This window comes from Bacillus rossius, assembly GCF_032445375.1.
Source record: "Bacillus rossius redtenbacheri isolate Brsri chromosome 4 unlocalized genomic scaffold, Brsri_v3 Brsri_v3_scf4_1, whole genome shotgun sequence".
Classification (NCBI taxonomy): Eukaryota; Metazoa; Arthropoda; class Insecta; order Phasmatodea; family Bacillidae; genus Bacillus; species Bacillus rossius.
Window position 1 is genome coordinate 4,349,256 of NW_026962010.1, and position 24,411 is coordinate 4,373,666.

At 40.9% G+C, this 24,411-nt stretch overlaps 1 protein-coding gene across 4 annotated transcripts in view; it reads left to right on the plus strand.

The window, feature by feature from the left end:
- Window positions 1–24,411, plus strand: part of LOC134541618 (somatostatin receptor type 5-like) — a 719,278-nt gene that overhangs the window by 228,418 nt on the left and 466,449 nt on the right. For all 4 annotated transcript variants that reach the window (XM_063385165.1, XM_063385173.1, XM_063385166.1 and 1 more), the window contains exon 2: window positions 7,897–8,041. The gene's annotated coding sequence lies outside the window, so the exon portion shown is untranslated. The remainder of the gene's footprint in view (window positions 1–7,896; window positions 8,042–24,411) is intronic.

A 24,411-nucleotide genomic window follows, 5' to 3' on the forward strand; every position in this document is an offset into this window, starting at 1 on the left:
TCTCTCCCGACATTGTGTGTGTAGAGAGAGAGGTCTGACGCAGTAACGTGCTCTCTCCCGACAGTGTGTGTGTAGAGAGAGAGGTCTGACGCAGTAACGTGCTCTCTCCCGACATTGTGTGTGTAGAGAGAGAGGTCTGACGCAGTAACGTGCTCTCTCCCGACAGTGTGTGTGTAGAGAGAGAGGTCTCACGCAGTAACAGGCTCTCTCCCGACATTGTGTAAGTAGAGATAGAGGTCTGACGCAGTAACGTGCTCTCTCCCGACAGTGTGTGTGTAGAGAGAGAGGTCTGACGCAGTAACGTGCTCTCTCCCGACAGTGTGTGTGTAGAGAGAGAGGTCTCACGCAGTAACAGGCTCTCTCCCGACATTGTGTAAGTAGAGATAGAGGTCTGACGCAGTAACATGCACTCTCCCGACATTGTGTAAGTAGAGAGAGAGGTCTGACGCAGTAACATGCACTCTCCCGACATTGTGTAAGTTGAGAGAGTGGTCTGACGTAGTAACGTGCTCTCTCCCGACAGTGTGTGTAGAGAGAGAGGTCTCACGCAGTAACGTGCTCTCTCCCGACATTGTGTAAGTAGAGAGAGAGGTCTGACGCAGTAACATGCACTCTCCCGACATTGTGTAAGTTGAGAGAGAGGTCTGACGCAGTAACGAGCTCTCTACCGACAGTGTGTGTAGAGATAGAGGTCTGACGCAGTAACATGCACTCTCCCGACATTGTGTAAGTAGAGAGAGAGGTCTGACGCAGTAACATGCACTCTCCCGACATTGTGTAAGTTGAGAGAGAGGTCTGACGCAGTAACGAGCTCTCTACCGACAGTGTGTGTGTAGAGAGAGAGGTCTAACGCAGTAAAAAAATATCTCCCGACAGTGTGTGTAGAGAGAGATGTCTGACGCAGTAAAGATCTCTCTCCCGACAGTGTGTGTAGAGAGAGATGTCTGACGCAGTAACGTGCTCTCTACCGACAGTGTGTGTGTAGAGAGAGATGTCTGACGCAGTAACATGCTCTCTACCGACAGTGTGTGTGTAGAGAGAGAGGTCTGACGCAGTAACGTGCTCTCTCCCGACAGTGTGTGTGTAGAGAGAGAGGTCTGACGCAGTAACGTGCTCTCTCCCGACAGTGTGTGTGTAGAGAGAGAGGTCTGACGCAGTAACGTGCTCTCTCCCGACAGTGTGTGTGTAGAGAGAGAGGTCTGACGCAGTAAAGAGCTCTCTCCCGACAGTGTGTGTAGAGAGAGATGTCTGACGCAGTAACGTGCTCTCTACCGACAGTGTGTGTGTAGAGAGAGATGTCTGACGCAGTAACATGCTCTCTACCGACAGTGTGTGTGTAGAGAGAGAGGTCTGACGCAGTAAAGAGCTCTCTCCCGACAGTGTGTGTAGAGAGAGATGTCTGACGCAGTAACGTGCTCTCTACCGACAGTGTGTGTGTAGAGAGAGAGGTCTGACGTAGTAACGTGCTCTCTCCCGACAGTGTGTGTGTAGAGAGAGAGGTCTCACGCAGTAACAGGCTCTCTCCCGACATTGTGTGTGTAGAGAGAGAGGTCTGACGCAGTAAAGAGCTCTCTCCCGACAGTGTGTGTAGAGAGAGATGTCTGACGCAGTAACGTGCTCTCTACCGACAGTGTGTGTATAGAAAGAGATGTCTGACGCAGTAACATGCTCTCTACCGACAGTGTGTGTGTAGAGAGAGAGGTCTGACGCAGTAACATGCTCTCTACCGACAGTGTGTGTGTAGAGAGAGAGGTCTGACGCAGTAACATGCTCTCTACCGACAGTGTGAGTGTAGAGAGAGAGGTCTGACGCAGTAACATGCTCTCTACCGACTGTGTGTGTGTAGAGAGAGAGGTCTGACGCAGTAAAGAGCTCTCTCCCGACAGTGTGTGTAGAGAGAGATGTCTGACGCAGTAACGTGTTCTCTACCGACAGTGTGTGTGTAGAGAGAGATGTCTGACGCAGTAACATGCTCTCTACCGACAGTGTGTGTGTAGAGAGAGAGGTCTGACGCAGTAAAGAGCTCTCTCCCGACAGTGTGTGTAGAGAGAGATGTCTGACGAAGTAACGTGCTCTCTACCGACAGTGTGTGTGTAGAGAGAGATGTCTGACGCAGTAACATGCTCTCTACCGACAGTGTGTGTGTAGAGAGAGAGGTCTGACGCAGTAACGTGCTCTCTCCCGACAGTGTGTGTAGAGAGAGAGGTCTGACGTAGTAATGTGCTCTCTCCCGACAGTGTGTGTGTAGAGAGAGAGGTCTCACGCAGTAACGTGCTCTCTCCCGACAGTGTGTGTAGAGAGAGAGGTCTGACGCAGTAAAGAGCTCTCTCCCGACAGTGTGTGTGTAGAGAGAGAGGTCTGACGCAGTAACGTGCTCTCTCCCGACAGTGTGTGTAGAGAGAGAGGTCTGACGCAATAAAGAGCTCTCTCCCGACAGTGTGTGTGTAGAGAGAGAGGTCTCACGCAGTAACGTGCTCTCTCCCGACAGTGTGTGTAGAGAGAGAGGTCTGACGCAGTAAAGAGCTCTCTCCCGACAGTGTGTGTGTAGAGAGAGAGGTCTCACGCAGTAACGTGCTCTCTCCCGACAGTGTGTGTAGAGAGAGAGGTCTGACGCAGTAAAGAGCTCTCTCCCGACAGTGTGTGTGTAGAGAGAGAGGTCTCACGCAGTAACGTGCTCTCTCCCGACAGTGTGTGTAGAGAGAGAGGTCTGACGCAGTAAAGAGCTCTCTCCCGACAGTGTGTGTGTAGAGAGAGAGGTCTCACGCAGTAACAGGCTCTCTCCCGACATTGTGTGTTTAGAGAGAGAGGTCTGACGCAGTAAAGAGCTCTCTCCCGACAGTGTGTGTAGAGAGAGATTTCTGACGCAGTAACGTGCTCTCTACCGACAGTGTGTGTGTAGAGAGAGATGTCTGACGCAGTAACGTGCTCTCTCCCGACAGTGTGTGTAGAGAGAGAGGTCTGACGCAGTAAAGAGCTCTCTCCCGACAGTGTGTGTGTAGAGAGAGAGGTCTCACGCAGTAACGTGCTCTCTCCCGACAGTGTGTGTAGAGAGAGAGGTCTGACGCAGTAAAGAGCTCTCTCCCGACAGTGTGTGTGTAGAGAGAGAGGTCTCACGCAGTAACAGGCTCTCTCCCGACATTGTGTGTTTAGAGAGAGAGGTCTGACGCAGTAAAGAGCTCTCTCCCGACAGTGTGTGTAGAGAGAGATTTCTGACGCAGTAACGTGCTCTCTACCGACAGTGTGTGTGTAGAGAGAGATGTCTGACGCAGTAACATGCTCTCTACCGACAGTGTGAGTGTAGAGAGAGATGTCTGACGCAGTAACGTGCTCTCTACCGACAGTGTGTGTAGAGAGAGATGTCTGACGCAGTAACATGCTCTCTACCGACAGTGTGTGTAGAGAGAGAGGTCTGACGCAGTAACGTGCTCTCTCCCGACAGTGTGTGTGTAGAGAGAGAGGTCTCACGCAGTAACGTGCTCTCTCCCGACAGTGTGTGTAGAGAGAGATGTCTGACGCAGTAACATGCTCTCTACCGACAGTGTGTGTGTAGAGAGAGAGGTCTGACGCAGTAAAGAGCTCTCTCCCGACAGTGTGTGTGTAGAGAGAGAGGTCTCACGCAGTAACAGGCTCTCTCCCGACATTGTGTGTTTAGAGAGAGAGGTCTGACGCAGTAAAGAGCTCTCTCCCGACAGTGTGTGTAGAGAGAGATTTCTGACGCAGTAACATGCTCTCAACCGACAGTGTGAGTGTAGAGAGAGATGTCTGACGCAGTAACGTGCTCTCTACCGACAGTGTGTGTAGAGAGAGATGTCTGACGCAGTAACATGCTCTCTACCGACAGTGTGTGTGTAGAAAGAGAGGTCTGACGCAGTAAAGTGCTCTCTACCGACAGTGTGTGTGTAGAGAGAGATGTCTGACGCAGTAACATGCTCTATACCGAGAGTGTGTGTGTAGAGAGAGAGGTCTGACTCATTTACGTGCTCTCTCCCGACAGTGTGTGTAGAGAGAGAGGTCTGACGTAGTAACGTGCTCTCTTCCGACAGTGTGTGTGTAGAGAGAGAGGTCTGACGCAGTAAAGAGCTCTCTCCCGACAGTGTGTGTAGAGAGAGAGGTCTGACGCAGTAACATGCTCTCTACCGACAGTGTGTGTGTATAGAGAGATGTCTGACGCAGTAACATGCTCTCTACCGACAGTGTGTGTGTAGAGAGAGAGGTCTGACGCAGAAAAGAGCTCTCTCCCGACAGTGTGTGTAGAGAGAGATGTCTGACGCAGTAACGTTTTCTCTACCGACAGTGTGTGTGTAGAGAGAGAGGTCTGACGCAGTAAAGAGCTCTCTCCCGACAGTGTGTGTAGAGAGAGATTTCTGACGCAGTAACGTGCTCTCTACCGTCAGTGTGTGTGTAGAGAGAGATGTCTGACGCAGTAACATGCTCTCTACCGACAGTGTGTGTGTAGAGAGAGAGGTCTGACGCAGTAAAGAGCTCTCTCCCGACAGTGTGTGTAGAGAGAGATGTCTGACGCAGTAACGTGCTCTCTACCGACAGTGTGTGTGTAGAGAGAGAGGTCTGACGCAGTAAAGAGCTATCTCCAGACAGTGTGTGTAGAGAGAGAGGTCTGACTCAGTTACGTGCTCTCTCCCGACAGTGTGTGTAGAGAGAGAGGTCTGACGTAGTAACGTGCTCTCTCCCGACAGTGTGTGTGTAGAGAGAGAGGTCTGACGCACTAAAGAGCTCTCTCTCGACAGTGTGTGTAGAGAGAGATGTCTGACGCAGTATTGTGCTCTCTACCGACAGTGTGTGTGTAGAGAGAGAGGTCTGACGCAGTAAAGAGCTCTCTCCCGACAGTGTGTGTAGAGAGAGATGTCTGACGCAGTAACGTGCTCTCTACCGACAGTGTGTGTGTAGAGAGAGAGGTCTGACGCAGTAAAGAGCTCTCTCCCGACAGTGTGTGTAGAGAGAGAGGTCTGACGCAGTAACGTGCTCTCTACCGACAGTGTGTGTGTAGAGAGAGATGTCTGACGCAGTAACATGCTCTCTACCGACAGTGTGTGTGTAGAGAGAGAGGTCTGACTCAGTTACGTGCTCTCTCCCGACAGTGTGTGTAGAGAGAGAGGTCTGACGTAGTAACGTGCTCTCTGTTATCTTTAAAAGATTTGTGCAATGGGAGTGCATGACTTGATGTAAGTTTTTGGACATACGCCATTGCTAAGAACTTTTTCTGTTAAAGAAAAACTAATAAATAAAATAAATAAATAAAAATAAAAATAAAAATACTCAAAAAAAAAAAGATACAAAAAACACACAAAATTAAGCAAACAATTGCTGTTGTCAACAAGGATATGAACACCACAAAATATTCCGAAACAGGAATATGGTCAGCAAACAAAGAAAAAACAAAGAAAAATGTACTAAGAGAACGAAAAAATCCCCACAAATGATGACAACACAAAAATATTGAAACCCAAAATAATTCAGCACAACAGTTGAAGCGAGACAAAAAACATGACAAAACGAAAAAACAAACAAATACAATAGTTTTACCTAAACAGAAACAAGCGACGTTTCGGGAACTGCTATCTGCTCCCGTCCTCAGGCAGAGACGCACATGGTACGGAAACACAGGTGCGACTGAGAAGGGGCTGGAAAATGAGGGTATTTATCAGAGAAAGGGCTACATCTTGCTCAGCCAATGACAGACGAGCTGTCTCCCCATTGGCTGTGCACCATGTAGTTAAAGCGGATTGGTTATGGTGGGTTGAGTATTGGCCAATCCGCTTTAACTACATGGTGCACAGCCAATGGGGAGACAGCTCGTCTGTCATTGGCTGAGCAAGATGTAGCCCTTTCTCTGATAAATACCCTCATTTTCCAGCCCCTTGGTTATGGTGGGTTGAGTATTGGCCAATCCGCTTTAACTACATGGTGCACAGCCAATGGGGAGACAGCTCGTCTGTCATTGGCTGAGCAAGATGTAGCCCTTTCTCTGATAAATACCCTCATTTTCCAGCCCCTTCTCAGTCGCACCTGTGTTTCCGTACCATGTGCGTCTCTGCCTGAGGACGGGAGCAGATAGCAGTTCCCGAAACGTCGCTTGTTTCTGTTTAGGTAAAACTATTGTATTTGTTTGTTTTTTCGTTTTGTCATGTTTTTTGTCTCGCTTCAACTGTTGTGCTGAATTATTTTGGGTTTCAATATGTTTGTGTTGTCATCATTTGTGGGGATTTTTTCGTTCTCTTAGTACAATTTTCTTTGTTTTTTCTTTGTTTGCTGACCATATTCCTGTTTCGGAATATTTTGTGGTGTTCATATCCTTGTTGACAACAGCAATTGTTTGCTTAATTTTGTGTGTTTTTTGTATCTTTTTTTTTTTTGAGTATTTTTATTTTTATTTTTATTAATTTATTTTATTTATTAGTTTTTCTTTAACAGAAAAAGTTCTTAGCAATGGCGTATGTCCAAAAACTTACATCAACTCAACGTGCTCTCTCCCGACAGTGTGTGTGTAGAGAGAGAGGTCTGACTCAGTTATGTGCTCTCTCCCGACAGTGTGTGTAGAGAGAGAGGTCTGACGTAGTAACGTGCTCTCTCCCGACAGTGTGTGTGTAGAGAGAGAGGTCTGACGCAGTAGAGAGCTCTCTCCCGACAGTGTGTGTAGAGAGAGAGGTCTGACGCAGTAACATGCTCTCTACCGACAGTGTGTGTGTAGAGAGAGAGGTCTGACTCAGTTACGTGCTCTCTCCCGACAGTGTGTGTAGAGAGAGAGGTCTGACGTAGTGACGTGCTCTCTCCCGACAGTGTGTGTGTAGAGAGAGAGGTCTGACGCAGTAAAGAGCTCTCTCCCGACAGTGTGTGTAGAGAGAGAGGTCTGACGCAGTAACATGCTCTCTACCGACAGTGTGTGTGTAGAGAGAGAGGTCTGACTCAGTTACGTGCTCTCTCCCGACAGTGTGTGTAGAGAGAGAGGTCTGACGTAGTGACGTGCTCTCTCCCGACAGTGTGTGTGTAGAGAGAGAGGTCTGACGCAGTAAAGAGCTCTCTCCCGACAGTGTGTGTAGAGAGAGAGGTCTGACGCAGTAACATGCTCTCTACCGACAGTGTGTGTGTAGAGAGAGAGGTCTGACTCAGTTACGTGCTCTCTCCCGACAGTGTGTGTAGAGAGAGAGGTCTGACGTAGTGACGTGCTCTCTCCCGACAGTGTGTGTGTAGAGAGAGAGGTCTGACGCAGTAAAGAGCTCTCTCCCGACAGTGTGTGTAGAGAGAGAGGTCTGACGCAGTAACATGCTCTCTACCGACAGTGTGTGTGTAGAGAGAGAGGTCTGACTCAGTTACGTGCTCTCTCCCGACAGTGTGTGTAGAGAGAGAGGTCTGACGCAGTAACATGCTCTCTACCGACAGTGTGTGTGTAGAGAGAGATGTCTGACGCAGTAACATGCTCTCTACCGACAGTGTGTGTGTAGAGAGAGAGGTCTGACGCAGTAAAGAGCTCTCTCCCGACAGTGTGTGTAGAGAGAGAGGTCTGACGCAGTAACATGCTCTCTACCGACAGTGTGTGTGTAGAGAGAGAGGTCTGACTCAGTTACGTGCTCTCTCCCGACAGTGTGTGTAGAGAGAGAGGTCTGACGTAGTGACGTGCTCTCTCCCGACAGTGTGTGTGTAGAGAGAGAGGTCTGACGCAGTAGAGAGCTCTCTCCCGACAGTGTGTGTAGAGAGAGATGTCTGACGAAGTAACGTGCTCTCTACCGACAGTGTGTGTGTAGAGAGAGAGGTCTGACGCAGTAACATGCTCTCTACCGACAGTGTGTGTGTAGAGAGAGAGGTCTGACGCAGAAAAAGCTCTCTCCCGACAGTGTGTGTAGAGAGAGATGTCTGACGCAGTAACGTGCTCTCTCCCGACAGGTCTCGACCTGGGAAGTCTCGCGGCGGACGCACGGCTGTGCGGGCTCCTCATTTGACCGCGCGGATCTCGGCGCTTGTGGGACGACGGGATGACGTTCCCCGCCCGTTGATGGCGGTCGTTCACCGCCTGCCGCCCCGTTAGCAAGTAAGTCGCTGTTCCTCCCCGCTCCCCCCTCTGGCAAACCCCCCTGTTTCTCGGGAGAACATCACCGCACCTCCTTACCCGACGACCACTGCGGGTTATTAGCCGGAGGTTACGGCGCGCCACCACCGCCTGTGGCTAGCCAGCTGCGGTGTTTTCTTCCGGATGTTTCATTCGCAACTCAAGACGTCCAACCGACTAGGAAGCATACGTTCTTACATGATGATTTATGCAACGAGGAATATTGTTTAATACAATTTTTTGGACATACGCCATCTTAGTTTTGAACGGTTCGTCACTGAGTTAATTCAAGTCAGCAAAATAAGAATTAAAAATTATAACATACACCCACAGAGAACAAGGCTTAATTATTCCCACGAATTTATTGTGCTTTCTAGTATTTACAGTTTTGATTTATTCGTCTGTGCTGTCCATAATACCAGTTTAGGGTCCATCTGTTTGACATCAGTTTTTTTTCAGGACTGTTATCTGTGGGTTTATATTTTCATGATTTATTTATTATTTTACATTCTTGAATTTTTTCCATGACAAACAGAAAAAACTGACATGGCATATTCCCGCAAAATTGTATCAACTCAATACATATTACAGTTGATATCATGGGCGGCTCTAGGAAGCTCCACATTCACAACAAGACATTGAATACGTCAGAGATTGGAATATTTATAAATTCGTGTATAAAATACTGAATATTCGATTTTTCATACATCTTTGATTAAATAATTGTTTAACGCATGATTTTAAGTATTCAAGAAAACCTTCTGAATTTAAGTTTAAAATAAATAAATACTCTTTAGCTAAAATATATATATCAACACAATTAACTGAGATTCTCTATAGAAATAATTTTTCAATCAAATCAAGATACAAGCTCAAACTTGCAAGATGCATATTCCGTAACTCTTTTTTAAAATTCATTTGTGATTAATTCTCACATGATCTTTGTAGTCTCCGAGTCACAAGGGAGTATTTAATGTACGTAGTTGGCACTTTTCCAATGTGACGTAGTTTTGAGCTTCTAAAACAGAGCGGTACAAAATTATAATCTAAGCGGCACGAATTTTATTCATGGCAGAATTCTAGTTTGAATATTTAAGAAAATATATGTTTAGTAAATAGTGATTCACGAAGATTAGCAAAACTGTAATATATACACCTGTCTTTACATCGTTATACAATACTTAAATAATTATTCGCCTTAAAATTAACTTGAATAAAATATTGTATAGTTTTGTGGGGAGTCGACTGAGTGCCTTGCAAGAAAATTCTTGCGTTGAGTTAATAATGCAAACTGTGAGCATGAATTGGTGTCGCGTGTGCTTTACTTGATATCAAAGAGTATTAAATAATACAACGTGTGTCGTATGAAATCAAAACGACTACATTTGTTACCTGCGCATGTGGTGGTAGACATACGCGAATGCAGCTCTGAGTAAAACTTGTACGGAGTAGCAACTACTTTGTTCGTTGCGTTTCCTGTAGGAATCACAATGGGGTACTTTCCGGTTGAACTTTCCGCAGTCGCGTGCCACCCTGAAGTTTCTAGGGACTACACTGTATATTTATTTTTTGTAAATGAACCCGAAATAGTCATGTAAAATTACAAAAAAAAATCCATCACTACAAAATAATGTTCGCAGTAATACTGGGTCTCCAATAGTTAAAGTTATTTATAAACCGTTCCTTGAATAGCTTTCCAGTATTAAGTGTGAACTTTAATATGCATAATGAAACAATATAAAATCTATTTACTGAATAAACTATTGTGTTTTAAATGGTTTTAAAACAGATTATGCTTGAAAGAAACATCAATTAAAATATAAAATTATACTCCAATTTTCGTAAGAAATATTCAGTATTATGTCGTAAAACGTATTTCATTTATGCAAAAAATAACCAAAGCCATGTGTTTTACACAGTTACAATATCTTTCTTGTGGTATTACAAACTATTTCTTAGCAACTGGTTGGTTTCCAAAGGAATCTTTTGTAAATGTACAGAAATTATTTTTCTTTGTGTGACAGGGTTTGTCCGTGACAAATTAGTGTTTGATGACCAGCTCCTCCCATTTTGCATAAAAAGTTTTGTTCCAAATTTACTTTAAGTTTTTGATTATTTCTCGAAAGTTATAATTTAAAGAGAAAAATTAGAACTATTATTGAAAAAAATCGAATATGGAATATTATCAAACCATTTAAAATACATCATACTATTATTTAAGTTTTTAAAATATACATTTTAGTTTATTTCGTGGGGTTAATTTCTCGTAATAAAGTTAAGTCCTTTAAGAGAGTAACAAACAATTAAGAAGAAAGGAATTCACGGAAAGGAATCTGTCATGGACTTTAGCTAAGAAACACTCCAGCATTTGCTTGAATTTATTTCGGGAAACTTGAAAAAAAAAAACGGTATCGGGTTGGCTGTACTGGTATTTTAATCCAGGTCCTTTGTAATAAGAGCACAGTGATATCGCCAATACTCAGCCTCGCTCCATCATAACCTTAAGGCCTGTGTTCCAAGACAAAGAAATAAGGGTTTAGGTGCTGAATATGCTACACCTGTACCCTGACCCTATTGCACGATAGGACAAGACTAAACCCTTAGTTTTACGGTACGGATTTTGGTGTCTTATCCGTTGTCAACCTGTTGACCAAATTCCGCGCATGCGCAGAGCTCACCTTTTTCTTGATTTCTTCAAGATGGCGGACCCGCGTCTGGCGCCATTTACTCGTATATATTCACTTTCGTGATCATCGGGGGACGAACCAAGCATGTAAGTGAGCCAGTACATCGGAAACACGATTATTCGATTTCTCCCGCCTCTCCTTCCAACAAGTCCTTACCAGTAATTACGGACGCAGGACGCAGTTAAAATTTTATAGGGATTAGGATTTCAAGCCGTGGCCAGAATATTTGACGAAGTTTGCCTGCGTCGACAGTAGGTTGGTTTGGTTTGTATGGAGACAGGTTTGTGTGTGTGGGGGGGGGAAGGGTATTCCAGGATTCGTAGCGACCATCTTGTATTACGTAATTTCTGGCGGCCATCTTGTATTTCGTATTTTCCGCGAATCCCGGATTCCCCTGTATTCCCATACACACCAAACCATCTTACTGTGGATCTTTGAGTTTCCCCCCCCCCCCCTCCAGGGTGCAATATTGTGAGAAAATATAGACTTTCGCTCGATTCACTGGCTATTAAAAGGTTATTGATATATAATTGCTCAATTTTGCGTTATTTCACTGCTCCACTAACTCGTGCACAATCAACTAGATGCCTCATTTCACCTTCTGTCCGGGTCGCACATTTATCCGTTTACATTTTTTTGAGGTGTTTGTAATTGGCATAAAGTAGTTCTCCACGGAGTATCAATGACAAGGGTAATGTAAGCAACTACATTAGATACTAAAATCGGACATCCCTATACTAACAACACAGGCAACAGAGTGAAAAAATAACATAGCGGTAAGACGTGTGACCACAGAAATATTTTGTACATAATTTGTAAACTTATGTATCATATTTTCTGGTGTCAACGATTAATTTCAGTTTAATAAATATGAAGCACTGGAGGGTTATTTCCGACCATTAATCTGTATAATTTTTAAATAAGTTTTCCCAAAAGGTAATAATGTTATTGACGTGACAAGGTCTAATAAATCGATGAACGCCGGCCACGAAAAAATGTCCCGTAACGCACATTGTCCCGTTATGCTGTGTCCCATTACGCTCATTGTACGCTTGCGCCGCATTTATCTCTCTTCCACTCGATAGGAACAACCATCGATTTGACTTTTTCGAGGCACATTAAACTTGAAACACTCCCATTCGTTTCCTACTTTTCCTATCATCGTTCTATCCTCAACAGAATAACACAGATTGGGAGAAGTTAAATAGCAAACTTGTATAAAAGTTATAGTTAAAATAATCTCTTCGTTAAAGTAATAAACATATTTGAATTAATGAGTGCAAATAAAAATAAATTTATCAATTAAATTGTAGATTTAATTTCACTCCTTCTTTGTATCCATACAAAATAGGGATAACTCAATAAAAATGATTCGATTTTATTCATAAAAGTATGCAATCATTTCATCAATGTTTTGTAATGACGTTGTCACGTTAAACTATCGTCCGTAAACCGACTTTACCGACAACCAATTTTTTTTTTTAGTTGTCGTAATGTTGGTACCATATGTACATGCCGAGCATACCGTCTGCCATATATCGGACTGACGTGAAAACAACTGCAGGTTTTCAGACAGAAATCTTAGAGCTGTCCGGTATTAGTCTCTAGTGTATGTTATGTGATTGAACCAAACTTAGCTGTGTATATTCTCACCGGAAAAAAAAAACATCGCAAAACTTGCAGGTCTCTGGTTGACGCGACACCGGGAAAGACGACCCGGTAGATCCCGGAAGGGAGCAGAGGGCTTCGCCTCCTGTATTCCTATCAGAAAGAAGAGCTGTAGACGTCCCGGCACGGCAGCTATCCCTGGGCGCACACCGCATGCATATATGCATGTCTGTGGGAGGGGACAGATGGGTAATACAAGGGGGGGAGGGAGTCCCTGTTCGCGCCGTGGCTTCGCGTCGCATCTGGGATTCACGGAGAGGAGGCTGCTAGGTTCCAGACGAAGAGGAGGGCGTGCCAGGTAGGGGAAGGGGGTTTACGGTCACCCCCCCCCCCCCACGGCTGTTTGCGAGTGTTCTCGCGAACTCGCGCCTCCCTCCCCTCTACAGAGAGCCGCAGACATCACCACTGAATGTACCCGTGCGAGTTTCATGCGCCTCCCCCTCCCCGCCTCCAACCACCCTGGCACACACACGGTGTGCGGAGCGTCAGAAGAAACCACTTTTTTTTTTTTTTTTTAAACTGCTCGAGGTATCCGAGTGGTGTCTTTTTACGAATATATATATATATATATATATATATATATATATATATATATATATATATATATATATATATCGTGTTCTCTTGTAGTATCGATGATGAAGTGTGCCCCACATTGGGCGCCAAATGTCGAGGCCTCGTCTCTGATGAAGATGTGGAGACGGGGTGGATATACATAATACAATGAGGGTGGACGAATAGTTCTGTTTCCGTATTTCGTTTTATAACTGTATTTTTTGAAAATATTTCATGATTTAAACTCCCGGCATAGATTCCCGAAAGCGCTCAAGGGATTTTGTATTACACCTTGATCTTCATTTCTCTGCTATATAATGTCTTAGTTAACCGCTGAAACCTCATAGTGTCCTTACGCACGGCGAGAATAATGCGCGATATCTCAGAGCTGTGCGCTTGCAAGCGACACGGCGCTAGAAGCACCAGCGAGCACCATACCAATTTATCTTGCCTCGCGTTGCCTTATTTCGTGATAAGTTATTTAGAATGTATTTTGCTGAATTTCTTGGGAGACTATATCAATTTATCAATTTTTTATATAAAGTTAATGCGATAGCCAGCACGTCTATGTTGTACTGGATCATTTCTATAACCTCATTGCAACAGAATAATTTTTTAAAATTAACATAGAAAATATGCCGTGATAGTGGTATCCCAAGTCCGTGATACACCGAACAAAAAAACCATCAAACACATACAATGAATGCAGTTCTGTTAAAATTGTGTGAATTGTAGTATTCCCACAAAACTAAAACTAAATTGTAGTACAAATGTCATGTTCTTTACAGGTCCACACTAATCTAAGTGCAGGCCTATAGGTAGCGCAACATCTATAATTCTACACACGCAGAACACATGTAAACATCGTTAGCATATTTATCATCAATATTTTTGAACTCATAGTGATACCACTGTATAAAAAACACCATAAATTTAATTTAGCACCTGAATTGTTTCGCATCATATGCATAATGATGCCCACCGATAGAACACAATTAATTTTTTTCGGTGCCCCCAGTTAACACAGTTAGATTGGCACTGCAAATCAACCAATAAAAGAGTGCTGTTACCGAAATGTGTTTTAACACAAACTGGTATTTAAGTTTTCGCCTTTTTCTTACAGATGAGTAATAATTGTGGCACATGTGCAGTGAAATTTAAAGACGCAAATAATGAGACGGCCTTAGCAAAGTTAAAGCAGGAACAGGATTATGTTACTAGCGAGCCCAGAATGCTTTTTAGCGAAAATTGATCACTGCAATTGATCACAAGACAGTATCATTATTTCAACCTTCAAAAACTTTCCCCACAGCCATACTAACTAGCTACAAGGTTTATTTCTTGCGAGTTATATGAACATGCACTCTTTGTGTTCACAAAATTTTGTGCTATAATGTTATGTGGGTAAAAATTGTGCTTTCAGAGGATCACATAAATTTGTGTCGTACTTAAAACATTTTATAAAGATTTTCCATATGTTAAACAAGTAATACTATAAAATGACTGTTGTTATAGTCAAATTCGCAAATAAACATTCAGAATAACTGGATGATTTTGGTAAAAAAAACTCCAATAGAAGTAATCGATCATACATTTTTCGAACTATTTATTATATACATGGAGTGTGATAAGGAATTGGGGCTATTAGCGAAAAGCAATAAATTCGTAAACAGTGTTTTTGTTTATTCTGACTGGATGGACACTAAAGCAAACACCAGAGAATTTTAAAGTTTTCGAATGACAAGGGAGAACTTTCTATCCATCGATGCTGCAAGCAAATATACAAACATATCAGCACTGAAAGATAAAGATGGTCAAGTAATAGCATAGAGTACAACTTCATGTTGAGAAAATAAAAACATTTGTTATGCTTATTAGGGAAAACATTAACAAAGAAATTTCATTTCGAAGAGTGACCTACTCAAAACGATCCATTGGACGACCAGTTCGTGGTTACGCTTAAGCAACTCTATCCAAAATGAGTGAAAATAAAAATATACAGAATTTAAAAATCTTCAAGAATGGAAATCTCTTACTCCTCCTCACTGTAAGATATTACAGTTAACTTAAGGACTTTTCAGCGAAGAATTTTACTTAAATAAATCAAGACTTCTTAATTTCAAATAACAGAATATTCGTAAGCACTACGCCGTGTTTAGACTTTCGGATAGTATGTTTCGTTCTGAATAAAGGTGGACAAAAGAAGAGTGTTCTTAGTGCACATAAAAATTTTGAGTGTTTAGTTAATATTCCAAGTACATTCTTTTGGATTCATTTTCGAATGAAGTTAACTCAGTATCGGTACATTTACGAAGATAGCAGTTTATTTATGAAGATCCCTGGATAGTTTATAATCAATTTTTTTTCTTTTCTTGAAAGTAAATTTTTTAACAAATCATTCCACTATGCATCATTTTTGACAGTGTAAACTTGAAATTCATTCCTTGTACATATTCACAAAAAATAAATTCCATACAAGAAAGTAGTGAATATGAAAATAGCGCATTGTCAAGTAATGGAGAGCTGTGAATATAAGAACATGCAGTAAATGTGTACGATAACGATAAGTGTATTTATATATGTTTTTGTACATCGATAGTGAATTGGTTTGGTTTCACAAGCATGTCAGAATGTCAGTTACTTAGTTTTTGCTCAAAATTGTATAATTCTTGCAAGCCAAAAATAATAGATAAACCTTAATGAAATAATTTTAATATGCTCAAATTCACCTCAAAAATCCTTTTCATATTGAAAATTTTATACTACATGATGTATATTTATAGTAGGAGAATTATTCATAAAGTAGGATACGTTTGGTTGTTAAAAAAATTCATGAAAAAAGGTTTTTTATTGAGAGTTTTTATTTACTATATATCTACTTCATTTTTTCAACTAATCAACATCCAGTTCTAAGAACTTTTCGAAACACGGCGCCAACTTCCTGAACCCTTCTGCACAGAAGTTCGCCGTCTGGGAATTAAACCAGTCGGGTTCCACGTCGTCAGCTTGACGACAGACCGCTCGCAGTCACCCGCAAAGCGGCCGCGTAAACGTCTTCAAAGACAGTCCAGCGAACAGCGAGCAGCAGCCAACAACAGTCCCTCGGATCGCCGAAGCGAGCACGGGGAGTCACGCGCCTGGAAGCGCGGCTACTCGCAGTGCAGACAAGTGAAGCGGGAAGCCCGCACACAGGGGCAAGTGAAGATCCTTTGGCAGAGACAAATCTAACCACAACGCGCGTCCCCTCACCCGTCTGATCAAGCAGCCATGCCTGCCAGGTGCGTGACTCGCGAAGATTCCATTAGCTTGATCGTCCTGGGGCGCGGGATACTACGATAAATTACCAAGCTCGTGAAAGGAAGAAGATTATTTTTCCATTATTTTTTGACGTGACAACGTCTAATAAATCGATGAACGCCGGCTGCACGCACGAAAAAGTGTCCCAATGCGCCCATTGTTCCGTTACGCTGTGTCCCGTTACGCTCATTGTTCCGTAACGCTGTGTCCCGTTACGCTGTGTTCCGTTACGCTGCCGGCGAGTGCAGTAATAATAGGTTATGTTACAATTGACTACAAATTTATGGTGATTTATATAATTGAAGATAGATATTTGATTACAGTTTATTTATATGAAAACTTGTTCATAATTATATTTAAACTTTATAGCTAAACGCCAGTTTTTAAAATTAATTACAAGTCATCTACACGTGAACTGTTTTGTCGACTGTTTATAAAGCGAAGTGAAAAGTTAATGTGGTTTTCATTGATTATTACAACAACAATTTCGGCAATAAAGTTTAATTATTCTTGCATTTTAAAATTCTGATTACTAGTATAGTTTCAAGTATTTATTCTTTTATTATTAAAATAACAATGATTCAATGTTATTCATAAAAGAATGCTATAATTTCATAAATATTTTGTTATAACGTTGTCACGTTAAACTATCGTCCGAAAACCGACTTTACAGACAACGAATTTTTTTATACTTTATTGAATTCAAGAAGTTAAATGAAAAAACCGTAACCAAAATTCTTCGTGAATTAAAGGCGACCATTTTATAACAGCGTATATGTATACTCCCTTATGTATGCGTGTAACTACTGTCACAGTTCTGAAAGAGAAGAAACTTTACGAACACAACCTTGCGCTCCGACGTACGTACGTCCGACCGCAGAAGACATCTCGGCGACAGCCTGTAACCCGCTCGTCATCTCGGAAGATAAAAAAAACCGTTCTGCTTTAGATACTCCGTAAAACAAATATCAAAACTTTTTGTATTCGTGGTCGACACTTCATATTATAGGTACTACTGCGTCTAGGGTTTCTTCAGTTTTTCCTCAGGTTCATGAAAACTTCCCTAAGTTAAAAAAAAAGTTTTTTTGACGTGTAGAAACTTCTACGTATATACAGTTAAAAAGAGAAGTTTAGGTCATCCTTCTACGTTGTTCGAGTGCAAATATTTTTCCTGCAACAGAAGTACCTAATATTTGTATTCATGCAATTGGTTTTGTGAGGCTCTGTTTGTATCGGTGCCACATGTTGGGAAGATGAATTACAAATAAACACAATTATTTCGTTTTATCACCGTGGAAATGCGGATACAGGCGATTGTAACACCGATCTTCGGAGTAGTAACTTATAAATGTGATTTTTAGTTAGAATACTTCTGAAGGGAATCAGTTTTCTCAGGTTCTAAATGTTATTGTGGCTTATCGACCGTTCTGCGTGGTGTGCGTCGCGAGCCGTACATAGTAGTCCGCCCCCTGGCCCACCGAAAATTCAACTCGGATTAACGCGACAGCTTAGGCTAACCCAAGTTGTGCGAATATATTATAAGTAGAGACCTGAAAAATTCGCGAGTTCATTTCGCGATAGACTGACATCAAAAAAAGTATACCTTAGTACAGCTTCTGCGATTGGCCTGCATTTCATCTGGGGAACTTCGGGCCAATGGAAAAACCTAAACCAAGAAAGTGCCGAATCATGGACAAATTGGTTAAGACTTCTCACGAATCAGCAGCCAATGAACATGTGTCATTCCTCCGAGTTTGCTAAGTACTGTGGAGTCTATCCTAGAGGTCAATGAACCCGCGAATTTTTCCGGTCCCCATATTATAAGTGATAAAAATATGAACGAGTCTTTCAATACTCGTGATGTGCAAACATCTAATCTCGGTAGCAAGCAAATTCATTTATTCTTATGTTGTTCATGTTGTAAAATAACTTTTCGGCAAGTAATTTATTAAAATAATGTCCATCTTGTTACTGTTTTCAAGTTTCCACACATTATTGAAGTTATACTTTAATGACATTACTAAAATGTCAATCTGAAATTTTTAAAACATATATTACAAAATAACGTAGGTATATGACTGCATATTATTTTTTTAAACGACAGAAATCAATCTGTAAATAATTACTACAAAAATATTAAACCTATTGAGCTGATTCAGAAGTATTATTATATACATATTAAAATGTTATCAAACAAAGTATCAAATCACAGGCAAGTCTTTGCAGTCACCAGTGTGCCAATCAGCTCCCCCCCCCCTTAACGTTGTATTGTTATGTCACCCCGAGTCATTGTGAGATTGTAGTTGTGATTGTTGGTGTATTCAGACAACACAAATTACATCCATGTCTTACCCGGGATTCGAACCTAGAGCCCCCGCACCGTAGCCCGGTGCGTTATCGACTGCGCCACGGAGGCCGACTGCCATCGGACCCTTTACATGGCAAGGAATACATGTATTATAATCATTGTGATTTTTTATTAAAAAAATATTTTATATATAAATTAATAAAATATGAAAATTTTCTGGAATGGCACACCACAAAATAAGTATTAAGTAACCAAAATAAAGAGAATTAATTTTCACTGGTTCGTTTAACTGATAATAGCTTACGCATTACTTCTCACAGTCAATATAGCTATGTTAGTGTTATATATTGTAAGCTACTATCTAGCGGGTGGGCACAGAACTTCTTCAAAAATAACCTACGTCTCAGTTTCGGCAATTGAAGTTTCTCTCCCATGAGTCCTACTGCTGCCGCGTCAGGGCTGCAGACCGTAGCCACCCGACGGCCAACCAATCACGGCCGTTGTTTTCTTACCCCTGGAAACAGCAAAGCGTCCACGAGATCGAGATCTCTAGTTCACTTGTTTTTTTTTTTTACGTCACTTGAACAATGAAAGTTGTAAATAAACATTTGAGCATAAATATTTAAAGATAATATTAAAATATAGACAGTTTAAATACTAAAACTTTTGGCACCTTAAATTTTTCATAGCAAGATAATTTTTTCTTTTATATTATCTTCCTGCGAAATATCTGAGTTTAATAGCATGTAGATATTTGCGCTGTTTGTTATTTTTATAATTTTCATATGTAATTTTGAAATCTAAGTGAAAGTTCTGGGTATCACCTGGCACAGTTTCTACCTGATGGTCTTGTTGTAGGCCAATGAAATACTTGCTATAATACATTTATTAAAACACCTTTAAAAACACGTTCCGAAATGAACTAAAAAAGCTTATTCGAATACTAAAATTTTTGTATGAATTCTAAACGGTGTAAAATACAAAAAAATGCAAATAAATTAAAAATATACTACGCATTTAATTTAAAAGAACAACTTCCATTGCTTGTAATTGATAGATAAAAGAAACCACAAAATTTATCCTTAGAATAAATAATAACAGTTCCCCACAAAATCACAGTTCTACGTTAACAAAAACGATTTCCTTCCTAAAATCCTGACCAAAATTATTGACTTGCGTTTCAAGGCAAATATAACTACTAATTGTGATGTCTAGATGACTCATAAAGTTAGGGTTAAATTTCGGTCCATGTAATTTAATTTAGATGTTGACATTGATCCTTTCGCATACAGGTAATAGGTCCTGACCCATTACTTCCTCAACGTTGTTGCAGTATATTAGCTGTGTCTGTCTGTCTAATGTTCTCGCTGAAAATCAGACACAAAGCCTTTGCTCGGGCAGTGCCTTATACAGGCCACTTGCCTATATCTTCCTCAGTGTTGTTGCAATGTGTTGATTGCGTGTGTCCGTCTCTAATGAATTCTCTGTCAACGAGATGTAAAGCCCGAGTGAAGTAAAAAAAAACATTTTGGGACTTATTTCCCTGGCATATTTTTTTTTTTACAATTCTCTTTCATCTCGTAGATTGTCCCTTTTGTTGGCTTGAAACGAGGTACCTAGTGCCGTTTTTTGTATATCATAGTACAAGTCAATAATTGTTGTTTTTTTAATCAATCCACCTCACGAGTTTCACCGAATGGACGTGAAAACTCGCGGTAGCGATCGACTCAGGGGTGTACAAACAGTGTGGAGCGCGAGCGGCATCTGAGCGGGGAGCTCTGCGGGTTTGACGGGAAGCCCGAGTGGTCCGGACATGTTTGGCGGAAGGGTTGGTTAGGAGATCAGGGGTGGGGGGCAGGTTCGGGAATGCAAATCGCCTAAGCGCGGCATTCACGTCAATCATGCTTGTCGAACAGGGCCGACGCCGCGGCACGCGGATCAATGCCGTGTGTGTGCGCCCGTCGTGGCCTGGTTCGCCAGTCGCGCGCGCCGAGGAACAGAGGAGGCCGCACTTGCTTGTCAGGTTCGATCCCTCATCGGGCTTCCGCAGGTATTTTGTTTTTGACGTGACAACGTCTAATAAATCGATGAACGCCGGCTGCACGCACGAAAAAGGATGACTCATTGTCCCGTTACGCACATTGACCCGTTACGCGCATTGTCCTGTTACGCTCATTGTACGCTTGCGCCGCATCTGTCTCTCTTCAACTCGATTGGAACAACCATCGATTTGACTTTTTCGAGGCACATTAAACTTGAAACACTCCCATTCGTTTCCTACTTTTCCTATCATCGTCCTATCCTTAACAGAATAACACAGATTGGAAGAAGTTAAATAGCAAACATGTACAAAAGTTATAGTTAAAATAATCTGTTCGTTAAAGTAATAAACATATATGAATTAATGAGTGAAAATAAAAGTTAATTCATCAATCAAATTGTAGATTTCATTTCACTCCTTCTTTGTGTCCATACAAAATAGTGATAATTCAATAAAAATGATGCAATGTTATTTATAAAAGTATGCAATCATTTCATCAATGTTTTGTTATGACGTTGTCACGTTAAACTATCGTCCGTAAACCGACTTTACAGACAACCAATTTTTTTTTGCTGTGGTAAACCTGGTCGATACGTTTTCTCGAGGTTCCCCTGTAAACCCGACCCAATTATTTCACCCGATTATTCAGAAGATTCTGTAAGAAGCAAAGTACACTCTAAGCACATACACGTGTGTCTCTTAAGTTCGCTAGCGGGTTAAAAATTTTATCTTGGTAAAACTTATTTAGGTAACTACATGTCTTTTTTCTGTCAGTTTTCAAGCTACAATTTTGCAAATCCCGTGTCATGCTTTAGAGGCGCATTATACACACGCTGACTATTGAACTACAGTGCTCGTGAAACGCCTCTAACGAACCTAAGCAACAAGAACTGTAAATCCAATCATGTGTAGCCTAGGAAAGGATAAGACTTTTTATAGTCCAATGAACACTCAAAAATGCTTGCTTATGAATAGGCAAGTTGAGTTAACATATATATTTAAAAGTTTTTTTCATACAACTATAACTCAATTAGTCTATAAATTACAGTATTCAAAAATACTTTAATGTAACTTATAAAATTGGTTTTATTTACATACGTTTTACAATCTATGCACTATAAAAACCAATAGAGGTAAAAAATATATATTTATTAATATAGACCATATAAAATATTTGTCTGTGAAGGCAAAATACTTTTTCGTTAGCAAAAACACTTATTTTTGAAATTTATTACTGGTTTTTTAGTCACTGCATAATTATGTTGTTTTCAACAGAAAATATTTCATAGGGTCTATATCAACCAAAATTCCTTTGATTCGACATTAAATATTGAATTATTTTCAGTTAACTGGTCACTTCACACACTCAAAAAAAGAAAGTAAATTTTCGGATTTTTTAACTAAGAAGGGTTATTCGTAGTTTCAGGTAGCTGGAATTTCATACAAACTGCGCTCCGATTTCTGAAACTTGTGTTTTGTTGTACTCAGGATAACCAGTCATGTAGAATGAAGTAGTTTTTTTTTTCTGTTGACTTGAAACTATTTATATTGTTAATACTCTAAAACGATTCTTGTGAGGTTAATGTTCCTTATAGCGTATCCAAGTTGTAGCAAAGTTTTAAAATTCATATGATAAAAATACAATACATTTTGAATGTGGTTTCGTTTCACATCACAAACACGTCCAACTGCTTACTTTATTTTAATATTTAAATACCAAATGATATGTTAAACAGAACTGCTCCTGGATACAATGTTCCTCAAAGTTTTAGACATATTTTCAAAATAAAATATTTATTTTGGTATTGCTACAGCTTTGCATAACAAACATAACTCATTCCTTTCTTTATTTAAATATTTTATTTTTTTAAAAAGAAGTAGATCCACAAGAAGGAACATTTGTGGTTTCATGTCATTAAATTTTTTCCAGTGAATGTATGAAGATCCATTGAATAAACGTAGCCAAGTGATCTTAGATAGTTTAAGGTGATCATATAGACAGTGTAAGCCACTGTTGGAGCCGTGTGCGGATAAAACAATATCGGTCTGTAGCAGTCGTTTAGTCCACGTCTCACGCCGCGACCACACACGTTGTTCGGGGTGACCGACCTCGGATGATATCCGGCGTGTGGAAGGGGAGGGGGAGCCCTTCCTCCACCCCCCAATCCGCCAACCCCTTCGCCGCGCTTCTTCCGGCTTCCGGGCCCACCCGTCTTGTCGGATCTCATGGCAAGAGCTCCGGATCAACATCGTGTCCGCACTGTCTGGCGGCCGATACGAGGGGGCGCTCCGCCGTGATCCATATTCATCGGGCGGAGGGCGGCGTACTGTCAGCCTGTGAGGATGACAGCCGAGCCCTCGACGTGAGGCCAGGCTTCCGTAGCCATGACTAACTGTAGACCTGGTTTGCTAATCACAGATATATTTATATTTTTATTATTATAAAGATATATTATATATATTGTTATATATTATATTTATTGCATATTTTTATTTTTATTATTATACATATATTTATAACGAAATATTCCGAGAACGGAACTACATAAGAAATTTCGTAAGCATCAGTTAGCAAAGCAGGAACAGAAAATGAAAATCCACTGATTTTCCGTAAATGTTCAAGATAGATATACAATAGGTAATATTTTCCTGACCTTTCAGAAATAACAAATAACTTGCGAAGAACTTGTCTACCGTAAAAATTAACAACTTTTACGTAATATGCTTTGGTATTACTCCAAATAGATTTAATATCTTCATATGAATGTGATATTGTTATATTAATGGATTTATAAAGATTAAAAAAAATTCCCATTTTCTACCCTTTGGGCCGGGTTTGCCCATTAATGAACTCGATCGAGATTTTTTATTACACTATTTTATGTATCATTTTGATAGTTATCGTGCAAAATAACGGCATATATTGAGTCCATAAAAATGTATATATGTACCTGTATGTGTAAATAGAGCCTTTTGATATGACAATGCTTCCGAGGTCAATGGACTAAGAATGTAAAAATTATGAAAAGGTATTTAAACTTCTAATTCTACCTAATTGTAAACTTTTATCCAAGGGTTCATTCTTGCGTAATTTCAACCGTAGTTATATTAAAAGTATTTTTATAGACATTTTTTAAATTCCATGCTTTGTTTCCGCAATTGTTTCTCTTGTCTTTAATTTTAAGTGTTCAAAGAAACACAATACTTAAATTATTAGGAATGCGCGAGAGAAAGAAAATATTTTGTATATATTCGTAAAGATTTGACTGAATTTTTACTGTCCTAATAAAGCCATGCGCCAACTACACTAGAGAACCTATCTAATGGATGACCGGTACATTATCAAGGAAGCCATGTATAGCCTAACTCTTTCAAGAGCAAAAGCTTTCCGTAGCGTGTTCAATGGCCTTTCGTTAAGAAACAGTTGTTAATCTTACCAGTGAATACAAAAATTCTTTATCTCATTGAATGTAAAAGTAGTTATGGATAATACTGGAACGACTTAAGTACGAAATTCTTGATCCTTTGCGATAAGCTAAAGGTAGAGATAGAGGATTACGTCTACCAGTAAAGAAGCTGCACCCTAAATATTACAGTGTTATTTATTCGATTTCAATGCTTATTCAGTGATTTTAAACTCAAGTCATTCCGGGGTTGAAGCTGAATCAGTGACCTTTCAAATTAGCGTGATGCGTAAGCTATGATAGACACTGAGGACTGGATTCCTTATGATATACTAATTAATTGCGATTCCATTATTTTTCTTGTGGCTGGGATACTAGCGTGACGAGAAGAT